The following is a 15,373-nucleotide window of genomic DNA, read 5'->3' on the forward strand; positions in this document are numbered from 1 at the left end:
GCTGCTGAAGATGCGCTTCAGGTGCCTGGACCGCTCTGGAGGGGCCCTCGATTACCCGTCGGAGAGGATCGGCCGCATCGTTGTGGTCTGCTGAGTCCTGCACAACATAGCCCAGCAGAGGGGCGATGTGCTGGAGGCAGAGGAGGGGGAGGGGGAGGGGGAGGAGCAACACGATGAAGGGCAGGCCTCCGCAGATGAGGAGGATGGGGGCAATGCACGGGACTGACGGGCTGGACATGGACAGGAGGCTGCCCACCGTTACCGGCTGGGCCAGCGGGCACAGGACCGGTTGATAGCCTCAGGGTTCACAGACTAGGGGTGTCTGGGAATCACCGAGTATGGACAGGGACAGCACAGTATGGCACCAGCCTGCCACCCTCACCCCGCCGACCACCAACCACCCTCACCCCACCCAACACCATCCGCCCTCACCCCGCCCACCACCAACAACCCTCACCCTCCCACCATCGCAGCACCCGCATGCACACCACCCCTCCATTGCACACCTACCTGCTGCACAACTGGCAGGGCTCACACGGTCGCCAGTGGAAGCGGGTCTATTGCATGCCATGGAGGATGATAACAACCTGCTCTGCGATGAGCTCCGGGCTCTACATCATTAGACAATGTCTGACTGTGTCTGGGCCTGTTGAGACTGGGCCATGGCCTGCAGAGACTGGCCCAAGGCCTGCTGAGACTGGGCCACAGCGATGAGCGCATCTGCGATCTGCTGCTGGCTCTGGCTCAGGGCTGCCTGTGAGCGGGCAGCCACGTCCTGGGCCACGGACGCCGCCTGCACGGAAAGCCCTAGGCCTTGCCTACTGCTCCCCATGTCTGACACTGTCGCCCCCATTGCCTCCACCGCGGACGCCACCCGTGCGGTGTTGGCCTGGGTGGCACACATGGCCGGCACCACTGCCTGCTCCTGGACGCGGGTGAACTCCTCCATTTGCATCTGCAGCTGCCGCAAGCCGGTCGTCACCCCCTTCGATCAGCTCTTGGTCAGTGACTGCATCAGGTCTATGGGTGATAACTCCAGGAACCCTTCTGGGCGGCAGATAGTTGCTGGGGCTGGGCTGCCCTCCGACCGTCCGGCCCCCCGGCTGCTCCTACCTCCACCTGCTGTACCGGGACGGCTGTGTTGTGCGCACCAGTTAGTGTACCAGAAGCCTCATTGCTAAAGTGCCCAACCGAGGTGAGTGTCTCTGCGATGGTGGAGGGTGTAGGAGATAGCAGTGGCATAATGTTGTGCTCCTCATCTGACCCGAAGTCCGGGGTCCCCTGGAGTGGTGTTTGCTGTCCGTTTGTCCCCGTATGTGGGTATCCGTGGTGGTTGTGTCCTGTGTGTGGGTGTCTTGTGTGTGGGTGTCTTGTGTGTGGGTGTCCTGTGTGTCAGTGTCCTGTGCATCACTGTTCTGTGTGTCAGTGTCAGGTGTGTCAGTGTCCTGTGTGTCAGTGTCCTGGGTGACTATGTCCTGTATGTAGGTCTCCTGGGTGGTTGTGTCCTGTGTATCAGTGTCCTGGGTTGACTGGGACGGGGACCAGTTGGTGTGGCTACCCTCCCCGTTGCTGGTGTGGCCCTCCGGTGTCGCCGGACTGGAACGGGATGAGGCTGTGTACGCCTGGCGCTCGGGGTCTATCCTTGGCTTGTGGGCGCCCTGGCACTGGGTGGGGATGTCGTATGCCTGATGGGCCGGGTCTATCCATGTCTTGTTGGCACCCTGGCATGTCCTGGGGGTGGTCGGCATCCGCGGGGACGGGTGCCTCGACGTTTGGTCCTGCAATACACAATACAGCATACATGGTTAGACACGCGGGCGAGGATGGGGGGAAGTGAGGATGGTGGGGAACGGGGATGGGGGAAGTGGGGAAGGTGGGATAGAAAGGGTGGAATGGAGGATGTGGGGATGGGGCTATGGGTGGAAGAGGGAAGGGTAGATGGGGGGGGAAGGGGGGATGGGAGGAAGGGGGGAAGAGGGATGGGGAAGGCGGATGGTGGAAGGGGGGATGGGGGAAGGGTTAAGGGGGAAAGGGGGGCAGGCAGTGGGGGGGGGTCTCACTTGGTGCTGCGTCCCCGACCTCTGCATCCACAACCTCCCGGTCCTCGGGTCCACCTGCAAGGTCCAGGGCCCTCTCTTCATGAACGTTGAGGGGGCCCAATTAAGTGGACCCCCTCCGGTCCTCTCACGCTCCTGGTTGTTATGGGCGCGCTTCTCCTGTGGGGGGTGGGGGGGTTGGTGACAGGGATAAAGGGCAACAGTTTTAGGCGAACATATACATGCAGACCAGCGGTTGTGTGTATGTTGGCATCGATTCACACCCCATCCTGCCAATGCAGCTTGCATGGGTGGGTACAGCCATGTCGGTTGCAGCTAGGTCTGTGCCGCCCATCGGGAGGGGGGGGGGGGGGGGGGGGGAGAGGAGGAATAGGGGGTTTTCACGCTGGCTGCCCTGACTAGGTCGTTGACCTTCTTGTGGCACTGGATGCCTAACCTGGCTGTTACGGCCATGGCGCTGACGGCCTCTACCACCTCCAAACATGGGCGCCGGTTGAATTGTGGTGCGACCCTGCGGCCGTCTCCTGGGTACAGGGCCTTCCTCATCTGCTCCATTGCGACCAGGAACGCTTCGATGTCCCACTCCTGGAACCTTGGTGCTGCGCGGTGGGCGGCCATTTTGCCAGATCTCCGGCGGGGGCGTCTTTTGTGTTGCGACGCCGTGCAGCGTCAATGATGGCACGCGCGTCTGTAACGGGTGACACTGTTGTGATTGGCGTCACGCCACGCTAGCACCTTCCGGGTCGGAGGTTTTCCGACGTTCCGGGTGGCCTGACGCCAGAGTGGTTTGTGCTATTCTTGGCGCCGGCGTCAGGCCATCCCTCCGATTGCGGGAGAATCCCGCCCAAGGTTTCTGAATTTGGTGAGGCCAATTTTAATAAGAAAAGAGAGGCATAATAAAGGAAACTACGATGATATGAGGTGTGAGTTGGCTATGATTGTTTGAGGAATGTTACTGAAAAGGAAGACAGTTGATAGGCCATGAGAAACATTCAAGGAGCGCATGGGGGAACTGCAACAATTATTTATTCCTATCTGGCACAAAAGTAAAACGGGAAAAATGGCCAATCCATGGTTTACAAGGGAAATTGAAGATAGAATTTGATCCAAGGAAGAAGCATACAAATTGGCCAAGAAAAGCAACAAGTATGACAATTGGGAGCAGTTTGGAAGTTTAGAATTCAGAAAAGAAGGACCATCATTCGTGAACTTAATCTGAGATGTCAGGGGCGGGATTCTATGCCCATCTGCGCCGGAATCGCGCCCGGTGCAGGGGCAGAGAATAGCCGTTCACACGGGTAATCTGGCGCGATGGCGCTTCCGCGATTCTCCGCGGACCCACCAGTCCCGCGCACGAGGTTGACAGGGCGCCGGTCGGGGTGCCGTTGGTACAGGTCCCCACGATGATTCTCCGTGGGTGACTAGTCAAACTCCCGCTGGCGTGGTTTATATGTGGTACCACCCGGCGGGAACTGGCACCTGTGGTCACGGTGGCGGTGCTGGTGGGGCGCAGGGGATATCCAACTCCGAGGGGGCCCTCAGCGGTGACTAGGCCCGTGATCAGGGGCCACTGATCGGTGGGCCATCGCGCTCTGGGAGGGACCTACCTTCCTCCATGCGGGCCCGCTGTGTGGCTCCGTCAAGAAGGTGGCGCCTGCGCTGAGGTGGGCCACTGCGCGCATACGCAGACCTGTTTGCGGCTGTCGCGCACATTCACAGTCATGCTTTCGGCCACCGCGCACATGCATGGTCCCGCTTGCGGCCGCCGTGCACATGTGTGGCCGTGCGGTCTGGCAAGCAGGACCCTGTCAGCAGCCAGAGCTGGAGGACACATGCCAGGGCTCTGCTAGCCCCCTGGAAAACAGAGAATCATCCCGGAGAATCACCCCAGCGTGATTCTCACCCGTTTTCTGCCGGGCATGGGGACTTAGTCCCCAGAAGGATGAATCACGCCCCATAAATCTCCACTTGGTCAGTTAAGGATTAATCGAGGCTGGAAGGCATTGTTTTGTTTGGTGGTGGTTGTGCCTGACAAATTTGATGGAATTTATCGAGGACGTGGCTCAGTGAGGGCAGTGCTGTTGCTGTAATCTAAATGGAATTCAGTAAGACTTTTGACAAGGTCCCTCATGAGAGACTGGTCCAGAAGGTAAGAGCCTTTGGGATCCAAGGCAATTTGGTAACTTGGATCCAAAATTGAATGAGTGGCAGGAGGCAGAGTACAATGGATTTACTTTGTTTTTGGGACTGGAAACACTATATCCAGTGGTGCACCAAAGAGATCGGTCCAGGGTCACTTGCTGTTTGCAATGTTATTGTGGGAATGTCACTTTAAGAAATGTTTGTCTGCTCAAGTGGCTGCAGTGATGTCAGAGTGTGGGTGGCGCTGAGCTCTGGCTCTGCTTTTTAGTTTCGCTTTGAGGAAAAGCTAAGGTGTGTCTGTGTTTTTTGGTTTTTCTTCAGTGTTGGAGCTGAAGCCAGCCAAAGAAGGTGTAATTGCGATCTCTCTGCCATTGAAAGACTATCTTTGATTTGATTTATTATTGTCACATGTATTAGTATACAGTGAAAAGTATTGTTTCTTGCATGCTGGACAAACAATGCATACGGTACAGAGGGAAGGAAGGAGAGACTGCAGAATACAATGTTACAGTTACAGTTATTGCAAGGTGTAGAGAAAAGATCAACTTAATACGAGGTAGGTCCATTCAAAAGTCTGATGGCAGCAGGGAAGAAGCTGTTCTTGAGTCGGTTGGTACGTGACCTCAAACTTTGGTATCTTTTTCCTGACGGAAGAAGGTGGAAGAGAGTATGTCCGGGGTGTGTGGGGTCCTTAATTATGCTGGCTGCCTTTCTGAGGCAGCGGGAATTATAGACAGAGTCAATGGATGGAGGACTAGTTTGCATGATGGATTGGGCTACATTCACAACCTTTTGTAATTTCCTGCAGTCTTGGGCAGAGCAGGATCCATACCTGGCTGTGATACAACCAGAAAAAATGCTTTCTACGGTGCATCTGTAGAATGATCTCTGGATCATTTGGTGAATTCAGAGTAATAACTGTTCTCAGTAGAGAATTTAAACCTGATGTGCTTCTGTTAAAAGGATTTTTGTCTTATGGATTTTAAAAGGAAAGTTTAAGGATTACTTAGAGTGTTAGATTCTTTGGGGGTTGTATTAGAATTGATGGTTGCTAAGATGCTCACTGTATGTTTTAAAAAGGTAAACTGAATTCATAGAATAAACATTGTTTTGCTTTCAAAATCACTTTTAAATTTCTGCTGCACCACACCTATAGAGTGGGTCCTGTGCTTCCTGCACCACAATCTAGTAAAAGTCGTGGGTCAGGTAAACTCCATGATACACTTTGGTGTTCTCTAAACCCTGGCCCATAACAAATTGGGGGCTCGAGGGGGATAAAAGTCTATCAATTGGATTGGCTTAGTTAACTTAAAGCCAGTGAGGTTGCTTATTGTGGTTGCTTTTCAGGTGTGATATTTCAGTTTAAGTGGGGAGTGTGTTGTGGACAATGGCTCTTTCAGAGCCCCCTGAAGATTTTGCGGGTGGAGACGGTCACACGCAGTACCTTATGGACAGAGACTAAAATCAGGCTTTTAGAGTTGGCAAAAACATTGCAGTTAACATTACCTGACAAAATGCGAAAAGATGAGGTAATTATGGCGGTGCCTAAGCATCTAAAGTTGCCTGAGATAGTTTGACTAATTGGAAATAGCAAAAATTTAGCTGCAAATTAAACACATGGAACATGAGAAAGAATTAAAGCAGCTTGAATATGAAAGAGAGAGAGAGAAAAAATGAGATAGAGAGAGAAAAGAAGAGAGAGAAGAAAGGAAAACAGAAAGAATAGCCCCAGCAGAACAAAAAGAAAGAGAAAGGGAGATACATATCAGAGAAAAAGATAAAGAGAGAGAGTTTGAACTTTAGAAAATGGCCATGAAACATGACAGTCAGTTAAAATTGGCAGACGCTAAGGGAAACGTACAGTTGGAGGATAGTGATGACGTTAGTGAGAAAGAGCATCATAGTCGAAGGCTTGGTTGGGATCTATTTAAATATGTCTACGCAGTGCCAATGTTTGATGAGCAGGAGGTAGAAGCTTTTTCATTTTATTTGAGAAGGTAGCTAAACAAATGAAATGGCAACAGGAGATGTGGGTATTACTGATTCAAACAAAGTTGGTTGGTAGAGCGAGTGAAGTGTTTGCATCACTACCGGAGGAGGTATCTGGGATGTAAAAGGAGGTGAAAAAATCCATCTTCGGTGCATGTGAACTAGTGCCTGAAGCCTACAGCAAAGGTTTAGAAATTTAAGGAAATAATTTTGTCAAACATACATGGAGTTTGAAAGGATCAAACAGAGTAATTTTGATAGGTGGATAAGGACTTTGAAAATAGACCAAACGCATGAAGCTCTCAGAGAAATTAGACTTTTGGAAGAGTTTGAAAATTCAATTCCTGATGTAGTGAGAACTCATGTGGAAGAGCAGAGGGTTAAAACTACGTGGTTAGCAGCAGAAATGGCAGCTGATTATAAATTAGTTCATAAATCAAGGCTTGGTTTCTGACATCAGTTTCAGTCTGTGAGGGATAGAAACTGGGGACATGAGAAATACTCAAGTGGTAGAGGCAAAGGTGATCTGAAGGGACATAATAAGGAGAGTGTTCCTCAGATTAAAAAAGGAATCCAGGAGGGTGGAAGAGACATGAAAAGTTTAAATAGTTTTCACTGTAATAAACTAGGACATGTAAAGTCACAGTGTTGGTGGTGGAAGAAAAACACTGGGAAGGCTGATGTGGTAAAACAGGATAAGACAGTGGAGTTTGATAAAGTGGTAAAGGAAAGCCCAAGTGAAGCAAGGGAGGTGCAAAAGATTGTACAGCCTGATCAAGAGGTGATTGATAAGAAGGTGCCAGATCTCTTTAAAGAATTTACTTGTGTGGGTAGAATTTACTCATGTGTATTAGGAGAAGCAGGTAAAGACGTCACAATTTTAAGAGATACGGGAGCTAGTCAATCTTTGATGATAAGAGATGAGGAGTTATGTAGTTTGGAAGGAATATTGCCAGAAAAGGTGGTAATATGTGGAATTCAGGGTGAGAAGAGTAGTGTTCTATTATATAAGGTAAAGTTGGAAAGTCCAGTGAAGAGTGGTGAAGTGGTAGTAGGAGTAATAGAGAAACTATCTGTCCAGGAATACAGTCTATCTTGGGTAATGATATCGCTGGATCGCAGGTGGGAGTGATGTCTACTATGGTTTATAAGCCAGTGGAAAATCAGACAAGTGAAGTGTTGAAGGATGAGTATCCTGGGATTTTTCCGGATCAAGGTCACAAAGTCACAGGTTAAGACAAGAGGAGAAATCAAAGAGTGAAGATATAGTTGAAGTGCAATAATCAGAAACAAATTTCGATCAGATGGTTGAAAAAGAACAAGAACAAGTGGAGGATGAGGCGGATATTTTTAGTTCCGGAAAATTGGCGGAGTTACAACAGAAAGATGTAGAAATAATCCGGATGTATCAGAAAGCATACACGGAAGAGAAAACTGAGTATATACCAGAGTGTTATTACTGTAAAAGTGATGTCTTGATGAGAAAATGGAGACCTCTACATATGCAGGCGGTTGAAAAGTGGGTAGTAGTTCATCAAGTAGTATTGACGGTAGGATATAGAAAGGAGGTGTTGCGATTTGCACATGAAGTACCAGTGGGAGGTCATTTGGGAATAAGTAAAATTCAAGCTAAAATACAAAAACATTTTTATTGTCCTGGACTACATAAAGATGTAGTTAAATTTTGTCGATCATGTCACACGTGTCAAGTGATAGGGAAATCTCAAGTAGTGATAAAACCAGCGCCCTTTATACCCATTCCAGCATTTGAGGAACCTTTTACAAGGATCTTAATTGATTGCGTAGGACTGCTTCCTAAAACGAAAAGTGGAAATCAGTATCTTTTGACTATAATGGATGTGTCTACTAGGTTTCCAGTGGCCATTCCAGTATGTAATATTACAGCTAAAAACATTGTGGAGGAGTTACTTAAATTCTTTATGAGATATGGACTACCCACAGAAATACAATCGGATCAAGGATCAAATTTTACCTCAAGGTTATTCAAAGAAGTTATGGATAGCTTAGGAATAAAACAATTTAAATCAACTGCGTACCATCCAGAATTTCAGAGAGCATTAGAAAGGTGGCATCAGACATTCAAGACAATGTTGAGGTCTTCTTGTCAAGATTATCCAGAGGATTGGGAGAAAGGAACTCCATTCGTACTGTTTGCAATTAGAATGCACCTAATGAGTCAACCAAATTCAGTCCTTTCGAACTAATTTTTGGTTATGAGGTAAGAGGACCACTTAAATTGATTAAGGAACAATTGGTGAATGAAAAATCAAAACGTACAATATTGGACTATGTGGCAAATGTTACGAAATGATTAAATAGAGCAGGTGAATTGGCTAGACAACATTTAAAAGTTGCGCAACATGTGATGAAACGGGTAGTGGACAAGAAATCCAAAGTTCGCAGTTTTGCCTGTGGAGATAAAGTTTTAGTATTTTTACCAGTGGTAAGTGAACCTTTTCAAAGCAAGGTTTTGTGGGCCTTAACAGAATGAAAGGAAATTAAGTGAGGTGAATTATGTGGCAAGAACGCCAGATAGAAGGAAAATTCACTGAGTGTGTCACGTGAATATGCCTCAAAGGTTCTTTGAAAGGGTGGGTAGCGCGGTGGCGCAGTGGGTTAGCCCTGCTGCCTCATGGCGCCGAGGTCCCAGGTTCGATCCCAGCTCTGGGTCACTGTCCATGTGGAATTTGCATGTTCTCTCCAGGTGGATTGGCCACATTAAATTGCCCCTTAATTGAAAAAAAAATTAATTGGGTACTCTGAATTAAAAAAAAAAGGTAGTTTGAAAAGGAAGGGGAGAAAAAGGAGGAGGTTTTAATGATTCTATCTCAAAGTGACGAACCAAATCCAGATAGCTGTGAATTTGACATACCTCAAATTAAATTGGAAAACGAGGATAGAACATAGAACAGTACAGCACAGAACAGGCCCTTCGGCCCTCGATGTTGTGCCGAACAATGATCACCCCACTTAAACCCACGTAACCCGTAACCCAACAATCCCCTCATTAACCTTACACTACGGGCAATTTAGCATGGCCAATCCACCTAACCCGCACATCTTTGGACTGTGGGAGGAAACCGGAGCACCCGGAGGAAACCCACGCGCACACGGGGAGGACGTGCAGACTCCACACAGACAGTGACCCAGCCGGGAATCGAACCTGGGACCCTGGAGCTGTGAAGCATTGATGCTAACCACCATGCTACCGTGAGGCCCTGTGAGGCTACCGTGAGGATATTCTTAAAAATTAGGATAAATTGTTGAGTTACCTTCCAGAGGAAAAACGGACTGACCTGAAAGAGTTATTGCTACCACATGGGCAAGTTTGTGGAGGTAAGTTGGGAAGCACTAAAATGGCTATACATGATGTAGATGTGGGAAATGCTGTTCCAATCAAACAACATCCATATAGACTTAACCCTTTAAAATTGGCACAGGTTAGCAGGTTAAGATCTTCACTTTATGTTTTAAAAAGGTTAACTGAGTTCATAGAATAAATATTGTTTTACTTTCACAATCACTTTTAAATTCTGCTGCACCACATGTGTAGAGTGGGCCGTGTGCCCCCTATACAACAATCTAGTAAAAGTCGTGGGTCAGGTGAACTCCATGATACACTTTGGGGGTTCTCTAAACCCTGGCCCATAACAGTGCTCATTAATGATCGAGATGTGAATGTGTTGGGGGTAAGATCCTTAAGTTCGCAGATGATTAGTGGTGTTGTAAATTGCGAGGAAAAAAGCCTTAGATTGCAGGATGATATAGTCGTGTTGGTCAGCTGGGCAAAACGGGGGCAAATGGAGCTTTAACCTGAAAAGTGTGAGGTGATGCAATTTGGAAGGATTTGAAAGGCAAGGGAACACACAATGAACAGTAGGACTCCCGGAAAAACAGAAGGCCAGAGGGACCTTGGGGTGCACATTCCAAAAGCCCTGAAGATGGCAGGACAGGTAGGTATGGTGGTGACACCTGGGGTGGAATTCTCCGACCCGCCCTGCAGGGTCGGAGAATTGCCCAGGGCCGGTGTAAATCCCGCCCCCACCGTGGCCGGAATTCTCCTCCATCCCGGAATCGACGGGAGCGGCCGCGCCGATCGGCGTGCCCCCCGCGGCGAATCTCCGGCCCGCGATGGACCAAAGTCCTGCCGCTGACATGCCTCTCCCGCCGACGTGGTTTCAACCACCTCTGGTGGCGGCGGGATTGGCGGCGCGTGCGGGCCCCCGAGGTCCTGGCAGGGCGATCGGACCCCAGGGGGTGCCCCACGGTGGCCTGGCCCGCGATCGGGGCCCACCGATCGGCGGGCGGCCAGTGCCGTGGGGGCACCCTTTTTCTTCCACCGCCGCCACGGCCTCCACCATGGCGGAGGCGGAAGTGACCCCCCCTACCGCGCATGCGCCGGTGGTGACGTCAGCGGCCACTGATGCACCGGCGCATGCGCGAACTGGCGAAGGCCTTTCGACCAGCCCCGACGCCGGGCGGCGGGCGTCAAAGGCCGTTGGCGCCAGTTTTGCCGCCAGTCGCCGTGGCGCCAACCACTCCGGCGCGGGCCTAGCCCCTAAAGGTGCTGAGAATTCTGCACCTTTGGGGAGGCCCGACGCCGGAGTGGTTGGCGCCACTCCGCTACGCCGGGACCCCACGCCCTGCCGGGTGGGGGAGAATCCCGGCCATGATTTCTTGCCTTTATTATCCGAAGCATAGAATATAAGAGCAGAGAGGTTATGTCGATCGACATAAAATGCACATTAAACCATAACTGGAGTACTATGTACAGTTCTGATTGTGATACTATAAGAAGGAAGTGATTACACTAAAAAGATGCAGAGGAGATTCACCAGGGTGTTGTCTGGGCTGGAGTGTTTCAGCTATGAAGAGAGACTGGTTAAGCTGGGATTGTTTTCCATCGAGCAGGGAAGGCTGAGGGAAGACTTAATCGAAGCATGCAAAATTATTAAGGATATAGATAGGGTAGATAGGAAGAAAATGTTCCCCTTGGTAGAGGGGTCAATAGCCAGGGGACATGGATTCAAAATCAAGAGCAGGATATTTTGGGGAATTTGAGGAAAAACCTTTTCACCCTGAGGGTGGTGGGAATCTGATACTTACTGCCTGAAAAGCTGGTAGAGATGGGAACCCTCACAACATTTAAGAAGCATTTAGATGAGCATTTGAAATGCCACAGCATAAAAGGCTATGGATGAAGTGCTGGAAAATGAGATTAGAATAGATAGGTGTTTGATAGCCAGCACAGACGCGATGGGCCGAAGGGTCTCTTTCTGTGCGATAAAACTCCATGACTCTAAGCTGACTCATACACAGATTGAAAATGCCTAATGAGCTGTCGGCTGCAGTAATCAACACCTATTCAGTCACCAAGTTTAATTGATGTGCAGATAAATGCCATTGCCAAGCAGTCACTGTTAAAGTAAGCTTTTTAACTTGCTTGCAGTTTTAAAGTTCCAAGTCAGAATGTGAATGTTAATCGAAATGGCAACCTGACCATCTGCAACTTCCTTTCCAAACCAGCCAAGTTGGAAACATATCGGCCGTTCCTTCACTGCCACTGCGCCAAAATCCTGGAACTCCCTCCCTAACAGCACGGTGGGTGTGCCTACATGCAGCGGGTCAGGAAGGCACTCACTATTACCTTCTCAAGGGCAATTATGGATGGGCAACTAATGTTGGCCTCGCCAATGCAAACCACAACCTGTGAAATAATTGTTAAAACCGCCCAATGTTCGGCTCTCTGTGGGATGGGTTTATCAGCCATCTGTATCCCACCTGCTTTGAACTGGCCGTAAGTTAAAACTGGGGCCTATGATGTGCAAGGTGCCTCAACATATTCCAACAAGTTACATTAACAGCCAATGTCTTAAATTAACACAAGCCTCTCCCAGAGGGTTGTGGATGCTCAACTGTTGAATTTTATTAAGTTTGGGATTGACAAACTTTTGGTCTCCCAGCGAATTAAGGGGAATCGGAGTGGGCGGGAAAATGTAATTGAAGCCCAAGATCAGCTCAGATCGTATTTAATGGTGGACTAGGCTTGACGGCCTGTGTGGGTCTACTCCTGCTGCTATATCTTGTGCTCTTGTGTTCCTGAAGTAAACTTCATGTTTAGCTGATGTGGGTTTGTGCTAGCTGCTGTGATTTCCAACAGAGGGAGCTAAAAAGATTTTAGATTCAATTCAGAACCTTCGTGAGTCACATTCCAAGACAATAAATTTAGGCCTAATGTTGCATCACTCAACTGGAGACACAATACGAAACTTCAGTTATTATACAACTTAACCATATCATTTTTCAAGCATTATGTAGCCTGATCACTCCACTGCGGGTCACGGTATCATTTTATGAAAACTGCTAACTTGTCAAGTACACCCTGTGGTTCCAGTTAGAACAATCTTCAAACATTTTCCTCACAACATGCTGTGAAGCCGGCAGTCATCACTCAATAGTTTAAAAATTAAATCAGATCAAAAGACATCTGAAAATGGATAGCAATCAGTGGTGTGAAGCACACCAAAATAGCATTTTAAAAACTATCATTACATTTAGAAATTGTGATTTCAAAATTGATTCTCACCAGCCTAGTCAAAGGGAACAGAACAATCTGTTACCCAACTGTTATTAGGCCTCTGGCCTCACTTGCATGAGACTGCCAAGCTGCACCTGTTGGACATCACCAGGCAGCTCGCTGTTGAAAGTGACTTAAATTTAAAGAAGCTACATTATCAACAGCAGATAGGTTCAGATAGGTCGAGGGGTGAGATTAGCCAGGAGAGGCAGGGCAACTGGGAGAGAGAGAGACGTGATCAGCAGGTAGGTCGGGGGTGGGGGTTTCTGGCAAAAGTCTTCAACATCTATTTGGAGTTGCAAGGAATGTTTCCCAGCTCTATAGTTGGTGCAGTATATTTCGTAAACCTGCAGTTTTGGAGATGCCCTGCACTGCAGGTGTGGGTCAGAGAACATAGAACATGGAACAGTACAGCACAGTACAGGCCCTTGAGCCCACAATGTTGTGCCAACCATTTACCATAATCTAAGATCAACCTAACCTATACCCCTTCAATTTACTCCTGTCAAAGTGCCTGTCCAAGAGTCGCTAAAATGTCCCTAATGACACTGACTCCACCACCTCCGCAGGCAGTGCATTCCATGCACCTACCATTCTCTGTGTAAAGAACCAACCTCTAACATCTCCACTATACCTTCCTTCATTCACCGTAAAATTATGTCCCCTCATGATAGCCATTTCCAGCCTGGGGAAAAGCCTCTGGCTATCCATTCTATCCATACCTCTCATCACCTTGTACACCTCTATCAAGTCATCTCTCTTCCTTCTTCGCTCCAGTAGAAAAGCCCTAGCTCCCTCAACCTTTCTTCATAAGACATGCCCTTCAGTCCAGGCAGCATCCTGGTAAATCTCCACTGCACCCTCTCCAAAGCATCCATATCCCTCCTATAATGAGGTGACCAGAACTGGACACAATATTTCAAGTGTCCAGCGTTTTTTATAAAGCTGCAGCAAAACCTCGCGGCTCTTAAACTCAATCCCCCTGTTGATGAAAGCCAAACACCTTACGCCTTCTTAACAACCCTATCAACCTGGGTGGCAACTTTGAGGGTTCTATGTATGTGGACCCCAAGATCCCTCTGTTCCTCCACACTTCCAAGAATCCTGCCTTTTACCCTGTATTCAGCATTCAAATTCAACCTTCCAAAATTAATCTCTTCACATTTATCAAGGTTGAACTCCATCTGCCACGTCTCAGCCCAGCTCTGCATCCTGTCAATGTCCTATTGTAACCTGCAACAGCCCTCGACACCAAAGAGAAAATGCTGGAAAATCTCAGCAGGTCTGGCAGCATCTTTAAGGAGAGAAAAGAGCTAACCTTTCAAGTCCAGATGACCCTTTGTCAAAAGCCCTCGACACTATCTACAACTCCACCAACCTTTGTGTCATCGGCAAACTTATTAACCCACCATTCCACTTCCTCATCCAAGTAATTTATAAAAACCACAAAGAGCAGAGTCCCAGAACAGATCACGGGACAGGACTGGTCACCGGCCTCCAGGCGGAATACTTTCCATCCACTACCACTCGCTGTCTTCTTTCGGTCAGCCAATTCGGTATCCAGATAGTCAAATTTCCCTGTATCCCATGCCCCCTAACTTTCTGAATGAGCCTACCATGGGGAATCTTACCAAATGCCTTGCTGAAATCCATATACACCACATCCAGGGGCTGGTTTAGCACAGTGGGCTAACTAGCTGGCTTGCAATGCAGAATAATGCAGCATGGGTTCAATTCCCGTACCGGCCTCCCCGAACAGGCACCGGTATGTTTGAACTAGGGTCTTTTCACAGTAACTTCATTGAAGCCTACTTATGACAAGCGATTATTATATTATTATTATCCACTGCCCGACCTTCATCAATGTGTCTCATCACATCCTCAAAGAATTCAATGAGGCTTGTGAGGCATGACCTGCCCCTCACAAAGCCATGCTGACTATCTTTAGTCAGACTATACCTTTCTAAATAATCATAAATCCTATCTCTCAGGATCTTTTCCCATATTTTGCTCATCACAGATGTAAGTCTTAAACTTTGTAATTTCCAGGGATTTCTCTATTCACCTTCTTGAACAGGGGAACAACATTCGCCTCCCTCCAATCATCTGTAACTACTCCAGTGGAGGACGCAAAGACCATCGGCAGCGACGCAGTAATCTCCTCCCTCGCTTCCCTAGCAACCTTGGGTATATCCCACCTGGCATCGGTTCCACTCAGTTCAGACTAATTGTTCAAAATGTCAAATGTGTAATTGCTTCAGCCCCACTGCTAAGTTAGGAATGAATTTGCCAAATGAGGCAGTGGGATGAGGCAGTGGCATCATGGGAATTTCCCGAGCCTAGTCACCCAGAGGCACACACTAAAGCCGTAGAGACACAGGTGCATATCCCACTGGAGCAGCTGTGGAATTTTAATTCATGGGTGGTACGGTGGCACAGTGGTGAGCACTGCTGCCTCACAGCTCCAGGGTCCTGGGTTTGATTCTGACCTCAGGTGACTGTATGGAGTTTTCACTTTCTCCCTATTTCTGCTCCGGTTTGTTCCCGCAGTCCAAAGATGTGCAGGTTACATGGATTGGTCATGCTA

Source organism: Scyliorhinus canicula, chromosome 8 (assembly GCF_902713615.1).
Source record: "Scyliorhinus canicula chromosome 8, sScyCan1.1, whole genome shotgun sequence".
NCBI classification, from domain to species: Eukaryota; Metazoa; Chordata; class Chondrichthyes; order Carcharhiniformes; family Scyliorhinidae; genus Scyliorhinus; species Scyliorhinus canicula.